This window comes from Pezoporus flaviventris, unplaced genomic scaffold (genome assembly GCF_033815535.1).
Source record: "Pezoporus flaviventris isolate CSIRO_AGI_PZ_B2104156 unplaced genomic scaffold, CSIRO_AGI_Pfla_v1 ptg000029l, whole genome shotgun sequence".
Taxonomy (NCBI): Eukaryota; Metazoa; Chordata; class Aves; order Psittaciformes; family Psittacidae; genus Pezoporus; species Pezoporus flaviventris.
In genome coordinates this window covers 16,464,554-16,480,281 of record NW_026892577.1, presented here as the reverse complement: position 1 = coordinate 16,480,281, position 15,728 = coordinate 16,464,554, and positions in this window count along the sequence as shown.

The window sequence follows — 15,728 nt, the reverse complement described above, 5'->3', positions numbered from 1 at the left end:
GAAGGCTGATAATGTTAAAAGATATTGTCTTGTTTTTAAAAATTCTCCATTTTTTACCATTGTCTTTGCTGTACTTAAAGTGTTGTTGAAAGCAATATTCCAAACTCTTCAGCATTCACTTAAAATTGGAAACTCGTTTTTGCTGGCATGTTCTCTTCCATGCTATGGAGCTCCTCCAGCAGTCTTTCAGAATATGTAATGTATCTATTCTCAGCTTAGTGGATTTACAGCATGGTCTGACTCCAGTCTGGTGTGATTGTTTACTAGAGGCCGTAGATAGAATTCAGTGACTTTATTAGTGACAGTGATGGTGAAGTCAGTGGAATGTATTCCTCGTCTATAGGCATTGTCTTAATTTTACTGAAGATGGTGTTGTGCTGATTTTCACCAGATGACCAGATACAATGGGTTTCCACTGATGTGAAACTGTTTTGTGATCATAATCAGGCTCGTAGCCTGTTTAAAGACAGACCCAGGTCTTCAGGTATGAAACCTGTAGATTACATGATACTGTGGGAGTGCCCCATGAATTTGAAGTATATACGAAGAGAAACATATTTCCATCAAATTTGTTTGCCTTTGAGTGGACCTGACAGCACTGTTTATCCATAGAAGATGTGCAGCAAGGCAGTGGGAAGGCAAACTCTTTCTTTCAACATGTGCACACTGTGCCTTTTCAATCTATCTTCACGTCTACCAATATATTTTCCAAAGAATGAATTCTGACTGGAAGCCTGATAGAAAGAAGAGATCAGGTGCCAGCAACTCCATGATTCTCTCCTGCTTCTTAATCTTGAGGTCTTCATCTGTGCCTTTTCTAAAGTGGAGCTCATTGTTAAGAAAATCTCTTCATTCCTTGTTAATCCAAATTAATAGCACTAAGTGCAACATAAGGAACTGTAGACCTGACCATTACAGTTCTATTCCTAGCTATCTAGACATTGAGAAATCCATCTGTTAATTTGTCACTTCAATCCTTGCTGCTCCAAGCCCTCACTCTTAATCCAAACTAGACTGTCATCAAATGACCGAAATCTTCTATGTGAAATATTAAGAACCATTCCTCCTGGCAGCACTAGTATTCATCTTTTCAACCTTTCAGGCCCAGTGACTGGCTCTTATGCCTTTGTTGTCCGTAACCCTAACATAAGGGGGGAATGGATGAACCGGGGAACTAGAGACCAGTCAGTCTTACCTCTGTGCCTGGCAAAATCTTGGAGCAGATTCTCCTGGAAGGCATGCTAAGGCACATGAAAATCAACAAGGTGCTTGGTGACAGCCAGCATGGCTTCACTAAGGGGAAATCCTGCCTGACCAATTTGGTGGCCTTCTATGATGGGGCTATGGAATTGATGGACAGGGGCAGAGCAGTTGATGTCATCTACCTGGACTTGTGCAAAGCGTTCGACACTGTCTCACATGACATCCTTGTGTCTAAATTGGAGAGACATCAATTTGATGGATGGACCACTCGGTGGATAAAGAACTGGCTGGATGGACTCATGTGGTCAATGGCTCAGTGTCTAGCCGGAGACCAGTAACGAGTGGTGTCCCTCAGGGATTGGTGTTGGGACCGGTCCTGTTCAACATCTTTGTCGCTGACATGGACAGTGGGATTGAGTGAGCCCTCAGCAAGTTTGCTGATGACACCAAGCTCTGTGGTTCGGTTGATACGCTGGAGGGAAGGAATGCCATCCAGAGGGACCTCAACATGCTTGTGAGGTGGGCTGATGCCAACCTTATGAAGTTTAACCATGCCAAGTGCAAGGTCCTACACCTGGGTCGGAGCAATCCCAAGCACAGCTACAGGTTGGGCAGAGAAGAGATTCAGAGCAGCCCTGCGGAGAAGGACTTGGGGGTGCTGGTCGATGAGAAACTTAACATGAGCTGGCTTCAGTGTGTGCTCACAGCCCAGAAAGCCAACCTTATCCTGGGCTGCATCAAAAGGAGCGTGACCAGCAGGTCGAAGGAGGTGATCCTGCCCCTCTACTCTGCTCTTGTGAGACCTCACTTGGAGTATTGTGTGCAGTTCTGGTGTCCTCAACATAAAAAGGACATGGAACTGTTGGAACAAGTCCAGAGGAGGGCCACGAGGATGATCAGGGGACTGGAGCACCTCCCGTATGAAGACAGGGTGAGAAAGTTGAGGTTGTTCAGCCTGGAGAAGAGAAGGCTGCGTGGAGACCTCATAGCAGCCTTCCAGTATCTGAAGGGGGCTTATAGGGATGCTGGGGCAGGACTCTTCATTAGGTACTCTAGTGACAGGACAAGGTGTAACTGATTAAAACTTAAACAGGGGAAGTTTAGATTGGATATAAGGAGGAAATTCTTTCCTGTTAGGGTGGTGAGGCAATGGAATGGGTTGCCCAGGGCGGTTGTGAATGCTCCATCCCTGGCGGTGTTTAAGGCCAGGTTGGACAGAGCCTTGGGTGATATGGTTTAGTGTGAGGTGTCCCTGCCCATGGCAGGGGGGTTGGAAGTAGATGATCTTAAGGTCCTTTGCAACCCTAACTATTCTATAATTCTATGATTCTATAACCTCAGACCTAACCCTATCTTTAAGAATAGCCCAAAAGCTCATAGTCACTTTGAGTCATTTGTTTCACAGACGCTAGCATGTCAATCTTGTTTCCTTAGCAATCTGAGCAGAAGTGGTTGTTCTTTTTGTGCCTATAATCTGAAACTGTAAGTCTAGCTCTAGCCCTAACCTTAGAACCAGTGGCGATAACCTCTTTGATGTTTAGTGACAAATGTATTTTAAAAATGTTTTAGTGCATGTTAAACACTTAGCTCATTGTTAAGAGCCTTAATTTCCACTCATGGTAAACTTAGTATCTGTGCTAATGATTAATCACTGCTCATCTAAAAAGACCAGAGGTGGTAGGAAACAGAGCTGAAAAAATGCAGGGTATAAGTAACAGGACTAGAAACTGTCTCCTGTCATCCCTACTCTGAGACACAATCTCAGAGCCCATCACTGCTGATCAGAACATATAACTGCAGCTCAGGTTGGACAGCATTTTCAGAGAGTAATTGCCTTCTGGACCTGAGCAATATTCATTTGGACAGTTACATTTCAAGTGATATTATCTAGGGTAAGTCAAAGAGATTCAAGGAATATCGTATCTCCCCCTCCAATGTGCATACTGATCCTCAGAAATCAATGGAGCCCTTCCCACATTCCCAGTCTTGTACAACTGGCTATGACAAAGGCTTTTTACTTTTTCTGAAGCATTTGGCATAGGCCGCAGCTGAATGTGGAGTTTGGGGCCAGATGGTTCAGCGACCTCCCTCACTGTGGCCAACTGCAGTTTATAGGAGGCAAGTGGCAGTAATGGCAGGGGGCAGCCTGTCAGTGCTGAGATGTGGCTGTCCTGTTCTGGTGGTACACTCTCGAGCCCGGGGACTGCAGTGTAAATCACCATTGGAAGAATGCTGAGGTTTTGATGTCAGTGTTAGGAAGGGCTGATCCAAGATAAAATGTTACTAGAATATTGACATCTGGAAGTTTCCAATCCACCATTTAAAAAAGAACAAAACAAGGCAAAATCAAAAGCCAGCCAGTTTAGCTTGGAGGGAAGCGTTCAAAGCAGAAATTAAAGAAACCACAAGACAGAGAATTGCCAGTATTCAAAAAGAGAAAAAGGGAGAGAGAAATGAGATACTGCATTAGCGAAAGAATGTGTCCAAATGTTGTATAGCAGAGAGTACTATTATTTTTCAACTCTTTTCAAGACTAATATGGTCAGATCTAATGGCTTGCTTTACCAAATTTGGATTATTTGGATTCTACTACTAAAATTAGTTATAGTTAGGATTCTTTTTTACCAGTATGTAGGATACACGCTGAACAACTGAAGAGAAATAAGAGCATGTATTTTAACAGATAGTATACATTATTTGCAGAAAGATACTTCTTTAGATGCTATTACTGCTGTTGCTTTGAACTTCCAAAGGCCACTAAAAGTGCAGATGTCTCTGGATCTCTCTTATTTGGCATATGTTTTAGAATGTGCCTGTCATGCTATCCAACCATTAAGGGCAAATTATGTTTCCTTAAAGTAAATGAGGGATATGCTATGAATTCAGTGTTTCATGGCTCTACTCTGAACAGTGAAGTAGCTGCAGAATTTAATGGAATAGTTAACTTTCCACTGTGAAGAAGGGGGAGATTTCACACATCTCTCTGAGCTGTTTTTTATGAATTCTGAGACAGACACCTATTTTCAGGGTATCTTTTTAGAGTATATATGCAGCTGTGAAAGATAAGGTCTTTTAAAAATGAAACCATAGGAAAATATCTTGTCACTTGTTATCATGTAGAACATGTTGTTGCTTTAGTGTAGTCTCAGTCAGTTGCCAGTTGGAGAGTCTACAGCCACCTCAAAACCTGTGTCTGTTCATGAAGGACCAGTGCTTTTATAGGCAACCATAGCCACAGTGCTAAAGTATTTCACAACTGCAGTCCTATGTGCTGCAATTACTTATTCTTAAGTAATTGCAGTGTACACTGAGGTCCCAGTCTCAGGAACTAGCATAATTCAAAGTGACTCCCATAAAAACAGAGAGATGACTGTCTGGGTACAAAATATAGTCACTGAATGGGGAACAATCATTTAATTCCGGTTAAGGGAGTCTTGATTTTTAACCCAAGAGTTTCCCTTGCTAGGTTTTTGATCTTGAAGTTCTATCCTCAGGCCAGTATTCTTTACAGTGGTCAGTTCTAGAGATTATGCTACTAATAGCCACAGTATGCCTGTCAATGTAATTGTGATTATTTTATGTTTCTTGGAATCACAATAAAATTGCCAAATTAAAATGAGAGGACACAAAGGAACACAAATTAATTTCATATTTTCCTCATTTGTTTTGGAAAAAAAAAGCTTTTCAAGGTTGCCCCAAAACTAGAAGGGATTTCACTGTTTCACACTTTACAATGTTAATAAGTGTGCTAAATAGCCGTTCCATTTTGTGTCTCAGTAGCTCTTCCAAGTTGAAAACAGAATGCAGACAAGACACTTCTGGTTTTAGCACAAGGTACTCATAAAAGTCAGACTTTGAAGGAACTAATGTTCTATTTTTTCATGGTGCTGTTAGAGCAGATAGCTGATGGTTATTAATTAACTCTAGTTTTATCACCTAATTCAATAAAGGGAAGCCAAAACAACCCTCATCCTTGCTCAGTACTTAGTACAGCTAAAAGGAAAGGAGAAAACACAATTCTTTCTACCAAAAGGTAGAAAAGGGACTGTAATTCAAAAATGGAAACAGGGAACTAGTCTGTGCAAACTGTAGATAGCCAGTTTGGATTTTTTCTCAGTTTTGTGTAAGCTGGGTGTAGAACTGAGTGTCCTTGTAGCTTAGTCATTTGTTCAAGTACCTAGATGACTCTAGTTGCCTGTATCTGATTTATGTGTTTTCAATAAAACATGCTATGATTTAGATCTTTCTTAGTTTTACAGATGTTAGGAAGCAGAAATAGGAGTAAATTTTTAAAGTAACTGGAATTTTAGCTATGTTCCTGGGTAGCTCTGATTAGAGATGTCTTTATAGGATCAATGCTAGTTGCCTTTTGGAAAGAGTATTTTAAGGCACTTCTAGACAATTTTCCCACAGAACTGAGGGTTGGTTCTTCAGAACATGTAGGCCTAAGTGACTTCCCAAGGTCATGTGGGGTTTGCAGCAGAAGTAAACGAATATGCTTCACAGGCCCCCAGACCAATCTTTCCCTCTTCGTCATTTTGTAAAGCAGGATAATAATTCCTGCCCATGTGAAGTCTCAGAACTCTAACAGTATGTCTTTAAACCAGATCAAATGGACCTAAAGAGCAGCAAAGCAATATTTTTCAAGCTCATGTGTGCAGGAGCACCAGAAAAACTTTGGCTTAAGTTTGGGTATAAATTTATTATGAGTGGCTTCAAATTCCAGCAAAAGATATCTGTCAAAACCATGGTATTAATGTCAAAAGTAAAAAAGACACTTCTGTCACAGACTTCTGGAATAGGACCGTTAGCTTACAGGTTTCAAAGAGTCTTGGAAAAAACATATAAAATGTAGTTTCCTCAGCTGGCTGTATGAAGCTTCATGGAATTGGACAATTTATACTGTGGACGTGAGACAGTTTCTGGGAAGTGCCAGAAGCATGCCATTTGGGCACTGTAAAAGACCATCACTGAGCCTGAGCTGTAGAAGAAGAGGTTCCTTTCTATTTATGCTTTTTGATTCCATAATCTAAATATAGTATTAAATATGAAATAACAAAATTCTGTTTTGCTGAGTACTGGTGCTCATTAGAGCCCCTAATGGTGTGGATGCTTCTTTTGGTCTTTGAAAAAATACCTTTCATGCCAGACCTTCTCAAGTCCCTGAGTCTTTGTTTATAATGTACTTTACCCGTAAAGTCTGTTTCCACCAGTTTCAGGCTATTAGTACCTACCTTTTGAAAAGCATTTCTAAACTTCTTGCTTGAGAAATATTTGGTGATATCTGAAACTTTTACTGAACTGTAAAAGTTCATTTTAGTGAACTGATTTGGTCTTGCTTAGCTGTATTTCAGGAAATTAAGTAATTAAATGTAAGTGTGCATGGGTGCTGTCTGTATCGTATCATTTACTTTCTAGGGCTTCTAAAGATCCATTCTCTTTTTCCTGCCTCTGTGACAGGAAGTGCCAGAAGAATAGCAAGCTATGAAATGCCATCTGGGAAATTTTAACTATAAACAATTGTGCATATTTTCCCCCAAACTGGAAAGAAGTTAATGTTGCTGTTTATATTTCATGTAGAATTTCCAGTCTTCTGTTATTGTTTTGTTTTAATAAACATTTTGAGGGATGGTCCTTCCACATTCCCCCCCCCCAAAAAAAAAAAAAAAACCTCACAGGAAGCAAAGGACTGGGAAAAAAAAATTGGAAAAAGAAAGAAAAATAGAAATAAAAAAGTGAAATTTTCTGTTAAGCTAACAAAATATTTTAAAGCTCACAGCATAATTCTTCTACCTTCACTTTGTTGGCAATGAGTGGTCCTTCACAGTGCTATATTGACAGATATGAGCTTGACAGGAACATCACATTCTCCCAGAAGCACTGAGCCTGAAATTATGATGCCTTGTTGATGTTAGTAGATTGTTTAGGAAGCTTTCATCTGTTAAGGTGCATTAAGTTAGACTTGTTGTGATGCACTGAAATGGAATGGGTGCCGGGTAAGTCTAGACAGTGACAGTGCAGGTCTTTTACAAAATAACAACTTCATTTCTATTTTCAGTGTGCCTAAAGGGCTTCATGTGCTGATGTAGCTAATCTGTGCATCAGGTTTTCAAAGGCCACTGGGAACCAGTGTGCACCCATGGCACAGGAAGAATAAACAAAGTTCTGTGACTGCAGCTTTTTTGTTGTTATTTATTTATAATGGGTAGAGCTTTAGATGCATCCGGGCAAGCCAGGGATGGGTTTGTGAAAGTCTCGGAGGAAAAAAACAGAGAGGTCTCCACACCGAGTTGTGCATTGCTTATGTAGTATTGGTGGAAAAGAGTGGCAGCATTCAGAAGTAGCGTGGCAGGATAAGAGGAGAAAACATACATGCACTGACTGGGAGTTTTCTGGAATGGATAGTTGCATGTGTATTTCATTTTCCTTCTCTTTGTACAGATTAGCTGTATGCCAAATCCAGGCTCTTTGGACTGTATAAAGTGGAGGAGACTGTTATTTTTTAGCTGGAGCAATCAGGTTTCATCTTCTGTTCTTGCAGCCACAATGGGCTTCCATGGCCAACTGTGTATCTTTCATCACTTTCTTTTATTGGTTTGGGTCCAGTAGAGATGAACCCAGACCAAAACCAAAGAGGCACAACCTCTGCAGCAAGCTTGGAACCCAGGGACCTGGCCCAGCTGTTGCTCCAGGGTCAGCCCTAAGGCTGGAACTGTGATGAGGCTTAGATCCCTGGCCAGTTCCAAACCCAGGACTGTATGGTTTTACCTCAGCTACCCTTTTAAAACAAGAATGTCTTCTGAACTAGCTGTTCCCAGTAGCTGACTATCTGACAAACACAGAGTCTCTTGTGCTGTCATCCCCAACAGTCCTGGAGGACAGAATCACGCTATTATCTCAATTTCATTACTGGGGAAACAGGTATAAACTTACGCATGTCAGAAAAGCAAGGAATTTCCTAACACTTGATCACACGTCTGTTGCTAAGAGTAGTTTAAAGCTTGAAACACAATTCTGTGCAGTATAACTACGGTGAATAAGAGCTGCATGAACAAGCAACTGTCTGACTCTCTCATGGAGACTGCAGAGATCAACTCTCATAACCCACTTTTGCCTATTTACAGTGAGCATACATTTGAAGTAAGTTACTGATGCCAATCCAGTTCAAAGTTAGAGTTACTGGAAAGCTGATACCATCAGCTGATGGCTTGCTTTGTGTTTTTTCTTTCTTTTCTATTTCAAATGTGATTCAGTGCAATCAGGCAAACCAAACAAATTGCAATTTCTTGTGACTGTCATAAATCTCACAGTAAATCTTTTGCTTTTTGGTCCTGTGGGAATCTCACTTCTTCTAACTTCTTGGGTACAATGAGGAGGTAGAAAACAGCTCAGAGAGCAGAAGCTTGGGTTTGTCCAAAATCTTCCCAAAACTGACTCTTTGTGTGGGAATGGCAGCAGGCGCAGGACTGGGAGGGCTCAGCTTCTGTGCCAGCCACCATCTGTAGCAGAAACTCAGTGTATGCAAGTAGAAAGTAGAGATGGACATGTTAGGAAATGCTGAGGGTACAGTATTCTGGTGTTGCCTTGCCTTCCTGTGTCAGTCATCCAACAGATCAGCTCACATTCCTGCAGCTTACCTTGGGGGTGAAATGAGAAAGAAGAAAGTGATATTGAGGCATTAAAAAGGCATATGAAACAGCCTGGAAGTAGTCAGTCTAGTCTTTACACTTTAACAATTTTTATTTTAAGAAATTTAGGATCAGAATGTCTCTTGAAAATATGTGGCATTGACTGCTGTTAGAGAGAGCCTATTGAACTAATTTGACCCCAGGCTGTTCCAGTGTGTCACTGCCAGTGCTCACTTGAAAAAACAGAGAATAAAATTTGAAAATGGGAGAAAGGCATCATTTGAGATAGTCCTGAGGAAAGGCACTGACTGGATGTCAGGAGATAAGGCTTCTATTTCCAGCTATGCAATTCACCTTCCTGACATCACACAAAATTCTGTGGCACAAGGATTCTTGTTATGTGTCTCTGCAATTCTTAGTATTACTGGGCTCCCATATCACTTGGCAATACCAAAACCTAATATATTTTTATTTCAACCTGACATTAGCTCTTTTCAGGCCAACTCCCAGCTTTTTTTTTTTTTTTTGGGTTGCACTGACTTTCAGCTAAGAAATGAAAGAATGAAACTTAAACCAAAGAGTGATGTTGTAGCTCCAAGAACAACTTGCAAGATTTCATAAAAATGTTTATTCTGTAATCAAAATTCAAATAACAAAACAGTCTTCTTGCTATCCCATATTACCAGAGGTTAGGATAATAATAATTCAGTCATTTAAAAAAATACCAAAACCCTTCTGGGCTCACATATTTCAGCTCCCTGCCAGAAAGGAAACTATGGAATTGTATTTAAAACAAACAAACAAAAAACCAACAAAGCACTACAACAATATCAAAACTTTTTTTTTTAAATCCAGAGTCATACAAGATTTGTGGAAAATTTACAGGGCTATTTTCTGCTACGGTCAACAGTTTTTATGTGGTTGCATATTATGGGATGTTTGAAATATCTTTTATGACTATGTAGCCTGTTATTTCTGTTATTTTCTTTTTGCTGTGCTGTTTACTTATACCAAACTGGATGAGGAAGGGAGTGTTGTATCGTAAAGCAACACAAGCCAGCACTGCAGCATCCTGTTATGGACTATAAAAATTAGTGGACGTAGATGAAAACCTATGAATATTTCTTCCATTTTCTAGAATCTTTTTTCTAGCTCTCATTTCCCAATTTTTTGTGTGGGATTAAGTGCTAGCCCAGTGTAAAATGCTGAGATATGACATAGATGCAGGGGGCAATAATTTCACCATAACAAAAGAACAAAATCCTGGCACATGGGAACATACATTTTCATTAATATGAAAATACAGGCAAATATTCAAAATATTCCTGGAATATACTGAGAAGCTGCAATGAAAGTAAGCAAAATACATGGAGTATTATGATTGCAAAAGCAAAATTAAGAAAGAGCATAGCAGCTCATGAAGTGGCACCATCTAAATAATCCCAGAATGTTTCAGCTTCATCATAACAATTATTTTAAACAGAAAACAATCTTTTTGAGCAGGTGTGACATCTAGTTAGCTACCAGTGGAACACTGGACTAGGGCCGTAAATGCCAATTTAAAAAATGAACAATTGCAAGATCATTTTCTTGGGGGTTAGAACTATATGATCTTAAGGTCCTTTCCAACCCTATCTATCCTATGATTCTATGATTCTATGTGAGAGTCTGGAATTCAAAACCAAGAGGATCTTGTATAGAGTAATGTCATGCCTGACATTTATTTGCAGTAGGCAAGTCATCTAATGGACAAATTATTAATCAGCTGAGTAGTCAAAGAATCATCAAACCATTTTGCCCCTGTTTTACTGCAATAAAAGACAAGAAAATGACTACCGACAAGGATTTCCTCATAAAACTGTCAAAAACTGACCGGCAGCCCAGAGCTCTTACTTAATTAGGATCTTTACCTACTCGAAATGACACAGTGACTGTTCTAATCCATGTTAGAAGGAAAACTGAGATCAAGATTATTTTATGCTAGCAAAGTCTAGAAACATGTGGATTCTATTTGCCCAGCAATTGTGAATAATAAATAAACTAAGTCACAATTTGTTGTTAGGGTATTTATGACCAAAAAAAGAAGACTGAGATTTGCCAAAACTGTTATTCTCATCGTTTAAATCCACAGATAGTTTAGTTGCTATTTCCTAGCTTTTCTGTGATGCTTTAGGCCAGCAATTCCTAAACTGTGGTTTATGGACCAATGGTGGTCTGTTAAAACAATGATAAATGGGTCTGTAGCTGGTTTCTGTAACTACATCACCTTTGTTGTGTTTCCAGTGAAAACTTGGAGGGGAAGGGTGGGGCAGAGAGAATTCTGAGGGTTGACAGTGACAAAAATTTTGGAGTCCACTATACTGGAAAATACAATGTAACCTTTTACAAGACTGATATATTGTTTCAAAGGTTACATGAGTTGCAAATGGCGTTTAGGTTTCCTGTGTTCTGTACTGAGCTGTTTTCCAGCCTCCCCAGGGCCTGCCGATGCATTCATTGTCGTGGAGTCACGCTGGAAAGTCTCAACTGCAAACCATACATTCTGAACAAATTGGGTCCGGTGTTTCTGGCACTGGCTGGTGCCTGCCACTGGAGAAAGAACTGGACAGTTCATGGAGAAAGCTAATTGTTAAAAACTTTATGAGGTGGTAAAGGGGGAAAGAAAATGAATCTTGTTTTGGCAAGTCATCCATTGCAGATACATCCCACAGACTGACAGTTTATGCCCTGAAGCTTGGTCTTATTAGTGCAATCATTATCTCCGCCTAGCATGACTACAGACATGATGGTCATAAAATGATGCAAGCCTTTCATTAGTATCCAGCCCCAGTTAACTTCTGGGTGTGTGACCTTCTGGGGCGGTGAATTTTAACAGGTCAGTTTCATGCTATTCAGAAATCTTTCTATTTCTTGCTTTTAAAATTCCCTGTACTTTAGTGTCATTAAATGTCTTCATGTTTGGGATTCAAAGAGAGGATTGGTCTGCTGGGAAACAAATGGTTTCAAAATGCAAACCACTAATAACTGGAGTTCAACTGCTGATTCTCAGTGTAGCTGAAGATACATAACATCTTCATTGCATTATGTGATTATTAAGCACTATTTGATAATAAAGCAAGATGTCCCTTGGCTCTAAGAAAGCTTGGTCCATTGAGCTCTGGAACTATTTTGCTAGTTGTTTTCCAGATACTGCACTTTCAAGTTTACAGGAGTGACACTTTGTTCAAAGAGACAACACAGTATGTTTCAGAGGTGACATGCTATCTTTTTTTGAGACTGTATTTTTCTTTATTGCTTCTATTAATCTAAAAACATATAGAGTAGCACTGAAAAAAAATATTTTTTTCCCTTGCATTCAGACGAAAAAAAAGATAAGAAAAACATCATTTAAGGACATTCTCCTACAACTTACTCTATCTGTTAATGAATAGCATGGGGCATGGAAATAGTATGTATTTTCAGATCACAGAGACAGAATCATTAAGGTTGGAATGGACCTCTGGAGATCATCTAGTCTGACCCTCTGCTAAGGCAGGGCCACCTAGAGCAGGTTACACATCAGCATGTCCAGGTGGGTTTTGAATGCCTCCAGAGAGGAAGACTCCACAACCTCCCTGAGCAGCCTGTTCCACTGCTGGAGAGGGAAGGAGGGAGCCCCGTGCTATCATGGACTTCTCTTGAAAGTCCCTGAAGGAGTAGAATTTATCCCTGTGACTATTGCCTTCTCTAAGTTATAGTTTTAAATCACTCTACATGTAACCATTTCTGAATGAGATGTAAACTTAAAGTTCAGTAGCTACTGCAGAAAAAATTTCTATGTGGAATTCCTTTTTCTGAGTGCAGCTGGATCATTCATATAAATTTGATTCTTACTATGTTATCAGATGGGCAAGAAAATATCCCAGCTATTTTCCTTTTCTCCAGCTTGCTGCTCACATTAGTAGGTCACAAAAGTTTTCTCTTTCTCTGCTTTTTCAGTAGAGTGATTCTTCCAGTCATCTCCTTTTACGTATTTTTTTCAGTTGCTTTATGGCATGTCAGCTGTTGCAAATGCTCTGGCTTCACTTACAACACGTCCTAGATATTTCCTTTTTCTTTGCAGAATAACTTCAGAAATAAAAGATTGCTGAACTCAGACTGATCTAAGAATTTGATTTAAAGTAATTCCATTTAATCCCTAGTACTTTTCTACAGCATTTATTTCAAAGACATTTAGACATCTGTCAGTACTTTTGGTAGTTTCCAGCTGTTACATCCATGTAAGAAGATCAAAATTGCATAGTTTTGCAATTGAATTATAGATTTGGGATAACAGAATTTTGTTTAAATTATGGATGAAGTTGTTGCCATGTCAGCTTTAACTTTGATCTTTTAGAGGTATTTCATGGCTTAAGTGTTACTGCCAGTGCATGTTAACTGACTGTCTTTTTCTCCTCTTCATTCCCTCTTTCCCTCACTAAAGAACCCAGGAAAGCCTTTGTCTCCAAAATTTATTTGAAGTGGCTGTGTGTACACAAAAGGCTCAAAATATTTTTAAAATAGTATTTGTCAGAAATCCCCAATAGAGAGAGTTGCACTTGTTCAGCCAGCAAAAGAGAAGGCTTAAGGGAGACCTTATAGCCTTCCAGTATCTAAAAGGGCTTTTTACAAGGGCATGTAGTGACAGCACAAGGGGGAATGGCTTTAAACTGAAAGAGGGTAGACTTAGATTAGATATTAGGAAAAAAATTCCTCTGAGTGGTGAGACACTGGAACAGGTTGCCCAAAGAAGTTGTGGTTGTCCCATTCCTGGCAGTGTTCCAGGTTGGATGGGGCTTTGAGCAGCCTGGTCTAGTGGAAGGTGTTCCTGCCCATGGCAGGTGGGTTGGAACTAGATGAGCTTTAAGTTCCCTTCCAACCCAAGGCATTCTATCATTCATCCCATTATTTGTTTTAAGAAAACCTGAAGAAAAGAAGATCTCTTTTTCCATTGTAAAGCAGCTCAATCCCGTTTAGTTTCTGAAATTAGGTATAGTCTCATTTTCAGTGTAGATTTGGATAGGTGAAAATTGATAACATAGTGAGTCTTTATTATAGGATCAGTACATGAATACCTTTTCACCGGTACAGTCTTTTGCAATCATTTTTCAGTGCTGAACCTGCCACTGATTGCGGTGTCAGCAGCCATCACTTGTGCTGTCTGTAATTACCTTTGAACATATTCAGAGAAAAAGTTACGAGGAGCATATGCACCCAGGAGAGTGTAAGACAGCTGTACTTTGGGCTGGGCACACTCTATGTGTCTTTGAGCAAACATGCCAGATGTATGAGGGACCATTTTTTCAGCCCTCATATTATGTTAGTGGACTGCAGCTTGTGCTAAATCTCTATTTCTTAGAGTATTTGTGGGGCTGGTACTGATCAGTTATGCCTTTAAATGGGTAAGACTAGACAATCTGAAAGCATTCTTATACCACAAAGGATGAGGCACTGTGTCTTCAGGAAAATCTTTTCCAAAGCATTAAAACAGTAAGAAGACTGGCAATGCCTTTACAAGATTCCACACACTTATCTGATTATCCACCTTCGAGTGGAGGAGCAGGAAAGGAATGAAGAAATAAAGATAATTCTCTGATTATATGTGGGCCAGATCCTTGACTACTGTAATTCATGTTGCTATGAATGTTTGAATCATTTGGGAATCTGAAACTCTATATTGCAGATTAGGTGATGAAGTGGAATTAGTAGAGTTTGAGTGTATGAGGAATGCAATACTGAACTACAGATGAATTTAGGGGTAAAGGTCATGCTGGTTCAAATTTCAGTCTGAAATGCTCTTCAGCCTGCTGAAAGAGCTGGCCAAGTTAAAATATGTAACATAGTGCATTGAATTTGTGTCCACTTTTCTGTTACTTGTGATACCGTAATATGAACAAAAACAACAGAGCAGCCTCAGACTGAGAGGCTTACTCTATGCTTCTGCTTTTGCCTGCCTGAAAATTTCTTGGATTTTCATCTGAGTTCTGAAAACAGTATTTTCAAAAGTTTATTCCTTTTGCAGGCTGGATGAGAGCCATTCTTCATGCTTTGCTTGATAACTCTTGAACTGAAAATTTGAGTTCATTTGGTGTGTTTCTGAAGGTTTCATCTTTGAAAAATAAACTCAGGAGAACTTGACTACTGCATGAGAAGACAAAATGCAAAGCTTGGATTTGCTCTTCCCATTCTGGTGTTAGTCACTGGAATTACACGATGGTGTCAGATTTACTTGTAGGGGTGGGAGTCGGGAGTGTAGTGGAAGGAATAGCTGCTTCTACTCTCCGTAATAATTGCATTTGGGAGATGCAGGGGCAGTAGTTTGGCTTTTATGAATATAAAAAAAGCAGAGCAAGCATAAGGTAAACATTACCTTTTTCAATCATCCCAGCTTCCAGTCCTAAGGAGTTTAAGGATCTCCCAGATGAAAGATTGCATCCATGCTGACATGTTTATTGCCTGATATGTGATCTTTTATTAATGTGTATATATTTTTTTCAGACTCAGTAATGCTCCTGACCTCCACATGATATGTTTCACTACTGGATTATGTACTGTGTAGAACTTTGTATGTACTATGTATGTCCTTAGACATAGACGTAGGTAAGTCCCCAAAAGGATCATTATTTGGGAGGAGAAAGGGAGGCCCTCTAACTTTTATGTTAGAATAGAATACAAATCCACTGTTCTGCACATTATTTGTAATTATACAGACTTCTAGCATATCTCTCCTCAGTCATAATGTTTCCAGCCTGAGGAGTCCTAATCTATATATTTTCTTCTCCCAAGGAAGTTGTGTGCTACCTCTTGCCATCCTTATCAGCCTCTCTGTGCTTTTCTAGATGTATTCTCCTCTAATCCCTTTGGTCATCCACCACTTAT